This window comes from Pinus tabuliformis, chromosome 9 (assembly GCF_031772625.1).
Source record: "Pinus tabuliformis cultivar Carrire ecotype Pingquan chromosome 9, CPIR1, whole genome shotgun sequence".
Classification (NCBI taxonomy): domain Eukaryota; kingdom Viridiplantae; phylum Streptophyta; class Pinopsida; order Pinales; family Pinaceae; genus Pinus; species Pinus tabuliformis.
Window position 1 is genome coordinate 469,870,017 of NC_142307.1, and position 5,230 is coordinate 469,875,246.

Here is a 5,230-nt window from a genome sequence, read left to right on the forward strand (position 1 = left end):
CATGTATTCAAAAGTTTAGTTACTACACCTTCTGAGAACCAAAATTAAAACACAATACCATTTATAATTAATTTATTGTTCCTAATTATGAGATGTATAACTTATTAATAGAAAGTAAAAACTCCTAATAGACAAAATTAATGTAAACTCAATTTTATAACTCTTCAAATAAGTAAAAACTCTTGGATTTTGAAATATATAACACATTAACAAAAAGTGAAAACTCCTGATAAATAAAATTAATGTAAAATCATTTTTATAACTCTTCAAATATACAAGATCCGTTGAAGTAAAAAATGAAAATAACATAAATTAAGAAAGATACTAGGGGAAAAATCAGACGATCATTCCCACAAAAGCATCAGACGATACTGCAAATTCACAGGCTTTCGAGTAATTACAAGTCATTCATTATTTAACAGGTTCAGCGCGTAAAACCCATATTCACTGAACACCTTTAATGAAATGCTTTACGCGCTCTCCGATTTACAGCAATATGAAACTAAACAAGAGCAGGCCGTTATTCTTCACACGCTCTGCAATTCAGAGTAATTAGAAATTGAATAATAGCTAGCCGCTTTGGAGGAGGAGAGAAAGATGATACAAGAAACAGGAATTCAAATTTATTTTGATAGTAGATTTTGGGAATATCTTGAAATCTAATTACAATTAGGTTAATTATTTGATTTTTGTTATTTTTTGATTCTGAGATATTCCTAAATCTATGATCCATAAGAGAATCCAAAATATTCTCTAAATTTACAATCAAATAGAGAAAAAATAACCTAAATCTACGATGAAGATAAAATAACCTTAACTACGGCGCCCATACTCCCCACTAAGTGGTCGTGGTCGTGGTCGTGGTGGTAGAAGAGGCATATCCAATTCCATGGCGTGTGGTGGGAAACACTAGAAAGAGCGCACTGCCAACAAACCCAGCGACAAGTGGAAGGTTAGTCACCAACTGCTTCGCATCAGCCCGAACATCCGAATAGTAACAATTCACAATATTGGAATTCATGAGGGCGACAGCACCAAATACCACAACCGTCAACACAGAGTGCACGAAATCAAGAACAGTGAGCTTGTAAGAAGACAGATTCACCGTCTTGTTGATCTGCGAATTTAATGTCCACAGACCCGTTGCGGTGGCGATCCCGTAGTATAACGTCCCGCTAGACGACCTGTAGCTATCGGTGAAGCAAGAGAAGGCGGCCAAAAACGCGCAGAAGCCCAGAAGAAATCCGGTCAAATATTTATTGGAGGTGTAGCAGGTGCCTCCGTTGGTGAGAGTGGGCGACAGAACTTGGAAAATAAGCACCGTGGTGGTGGGAAGCAGTTTGATGAGATTAGCGGAGCTTGAAAATACCTTGTCGAGCAGAGTCTCTAACGTAGATTTAGTGGTGGTGGTGGTGGTGGCCTCGGCTCTTAGTGGCGAAGCTTCTAGCCGGGCTGATTCACCCACTGTTCTAGCCATTGCACTAGCCATTGAATACACCTGCTTACTATTTCTGCTATGCGCCCTTCTTGATCTGGCTCGCGTTGGTAGATAGTGACGAGAGATTGAAGGCACTCGTGGTAACTTATAAGGATGGGCATCCACCTAACTCTAGGCATTAGCACATAGATTCTTTGAAAATTCTCAGAAAATTGTTAGGCCATATTTAAATTGTTTGGGATTGCGATTTGATTGGTGGCGGCTGGATAAATGGAAACCTTGTGCGTGTGGGAGTCGAAGCGTTGAATGGCTCTTTCCGACCTTTGAAATTGGAGTAGTTCGACTCCAATAATTCGACTTAGATGCGCAATTGAGGGAGTTTTTTTTTAATTAGACTTTTGAAAATGGAGTAATTCGACTTAGACGCGATCAATAGTTAAGCACAAGCAAAATCAGTTGAGGGAGATTTTTTTTTTTTGAAGTTTTGTTTTTCCTTACAAAGCATTGAAGGTTGGAAATAGTAATACTTGTGGATGCGTGTAATGTATGGAGGGTCAGAGTTTAGTTTATATATGGAAAAGCTTAATTTTGTTTGAGTTTGCATGAACAAGTTACTTGGACCTAGTCAAATTCAATTAGAAATAGCCTGATTTCATATTTAATGAGTTTGGGCTTTATATGATCATGGTTGGATCATTGTGAGATGCATGACACCCAAAAAGTGAGGAGCAACAACTCTAATGTGTATGTGAAAAATCAACTCTAGAATGTGTATGTGAAAAATATTTATGAATAGAAGAGTGAATTTTGTGTGAAACTTGTTTTTTTTCTTCTTTGCTTTTTTATTTTTGAATTTAGAATTTATATAAATGATAAATTTTAAGCATATTTTGAACTTTTTGTATCTTCCTCCTACAGTCACTATAAAGATTATGTGTGATTCCATCCGTGCTCAGTTTACAGCCTGTCTATTAAAATAAAAATAAAAATAATGCACATCATAATAAAAAACAAAAATTTTAAAAAAGATAATTACAAAATTAAAAAAACTAATCTAAAACTAATATGTGATTTTAAAAAATTCATAACAATAAAAAATTCAATGTGGATAATTAATATTTTTTTATTTTATTAAAAAGATAATTACAAAAAAGTAAAGTAAAAAAAAAAAAATTATTTACAAATTTAAACAGTGTTTCAGTGCCACATTTAAATAAACTATTTAACCATCTATGTTCATTAATTTATTGGATATCAAGTCTATATATGATGATGATGATGATGGTTAACATCCACTGAGACCAAAATTTGGTATATCGGACCTAAAGAAAACGAATTATTTAGTTTGATTTAAGATTTTATTCCTATACTCAAAAAGCTTGGAGAGAAGCCTCTCGAGCTCACTATAATTTTGACATCCTAAAAGGCTAGGAAGGTCACTATTGCAACAAAGATTATGAAACTAAGATCTAATGTGGTTGTAGGGGGGCACTCTAAGAGGAAATGATTTTCATCCTCGGTGTTCATATTCTCACAGAGATGACAGAGCCTTTCCATCCATGGTGTTTTAGGAATTGCCCAATGACCTGTTTCACTATGGAGCTCATGAAAGTTCATTCTAATCTTGGTTATATTAATTTTCTTCTTTGAGCTAGTTAAAACCAAGAGATACTTTTGATCTTCTAGGGTGGGGTTAATGACCTCCTTATAATATCTTAATTTTCTTTTCGTTGTAAATCTTTCTCACACTACAATTTTTCTTTGAACTTAGAAGTAACATTATTTTTAATGTTATTAATGTTTTGCAATGCAACATTCTCGTCGATCTCCCAATGGTTTAAGTAGGCCCTCATGTCTTTATACCAACCCCGTTTGAGCCTTAGGTGGTTTTGGCTGGAATTTAAAGCTAGCTTAGGAAGCCTATGGTCTCCTATGTTATTGAGTTTGTGCTTGTACAACAGAAGCCTAGTCATAGCTAGGCTCTTGATAGGGGAAAGACCTAGTTATACAAGGAGAGTATGATAGGGTGTATTACGTTTATTTTGAGGTTATATGTTATAAAACGCTTCTGAATTTTATCAATCTTTCTCCGAGATTCTCTAGAGATGCTACAACCACAAAACCTCACATCCATATGCAACCCCAAACCTCACATCCATATAAAATAACAAGAGTGACTAAAGTTTCAAAAAGGAACTTCTTTCTATCCCACATTACAAGGTTTTCCGTTTTACAATTATTTTCAAGACCAAAATAAGCTTTCCACCCCCATTAATCATTTTCTCAATGTTATAGTTCCAGTTGAACTTGTGATGAATATTAATTCCTAAGAACTTGTAAGAAGACACTTCCTCCAAGTTACTATTGTCATACATAAAATTAGTGTAAGTGTCCTTCTTGGATTTGATAATCATAGCTTTTGTTTTGTTAGTGTTAACAGTCATACCCATGGTAGAGCAGAAATCATTAAGAAGTCTAAGTTGCTTATCAAGATCAGATGGGCACCTTGCGAAAAGGACAATATCGTCAGGCATAGAGAAAAAGGATGATGACAATCCTAGCTAAGATCGTGCCAGCACAACATGCTTCCTCTAAACAACCTTCTAGCTTGTCAATGTAAATGTCAAATAGGGTAGGGGAGAGGGGGCAACCTTGTTTAACTCCTACATGCTTCCTCTAAACAACCTTCTAGCTTGTCAATGTAAATGTCAAATAAGGTAGGGGAGAGGGGGAAACCTTGTTTAACTCCTATACAGTAGTGGAGCTTGAAAAAAGTAATTGAAAGTTAAAAAATAAAATAAAGAAAATCTTATACTTCTAGGAATAATATGAGGGATACCAGTAATTCATTCAAGTCTTAATCTAAAACTAATATATGAATTTTAAAAATATTTAAAGAGGACAATATAGACCATAGATAAAATGTGTCAATGCATATATTATGTTCATATGTATATATATATGAAAAGAGTAATTGAAAGTTAAAAAATAAAATAAAGAAGATCCAATATTTCTAGGAATAATAAGAGGGATACCAGTAATTCATCGAAGTCTTAATCTAAAATTAATATATGACTTTTAAAAATATTCTTAGCAACAAAAAATTGCAATGTGGATAATCAATAAAATATTTTAATGTGGAATATACTTAAAAATATATTAATAACAAAAAATGCCATTTTAATGTAGACAATGTAAACCATAGATAAAATGTGTCAAAACATATGTTATGTAAAATATTTTAATGTCAACTTCGTATATATATTATATATTGTTTAAAAAAAGTATATATATATATATATATATAAAGAAAGCAATTCAAAGAAATAAGATTTTATTGTTAAATCATTTCAAGTAGTTTGTTATTTTACATTTTTGTCTTTTTATAGGTATATTTGTTTTCACAATTTTTTATGAAATCCAACAAATATATTTTGGACTTAGAACTTATATACTTTTTATATAAAATTCAAAATTATGATTTAAACCACTGAAGATAAATTACACATTATATATAGAGAGAGAAAATTACTAGAGATTCATTGGAATCTATCAAAATATAAGAGGGAGCATTTTTTCCCAATATTTACAGACTAAATAAAGTTAGGTTAGCACATAAACAAATTTGATTCTTATTCACACATGCTAAATCCATACTTAAAATAAGTCTATACTAATATCTAAATCAATTATTTAACCTCCCTGCTATAAAATATTCAAAAATACTGAATTCTGATAAAGATGCCACTGGGAGAGTGTAATCTGTCTGAACTGCCCAGGAATATGCGGTTG

General features: G+C 32.8%; 1 pseudogene; it reads right to left on the reverse strand.

Annotated features, from left to right (window-relative positions):
- Nucleotides 1-389: 389 nt before the first annotated feature.
- On the reverse strand, nt 390-1,604 carry LOC149149229 (protein DMP2 pseudogene; annotated as a pseudogene).
- Nucleotides 1,605-5,230: the final 3,626 nt, after the last annotated feature.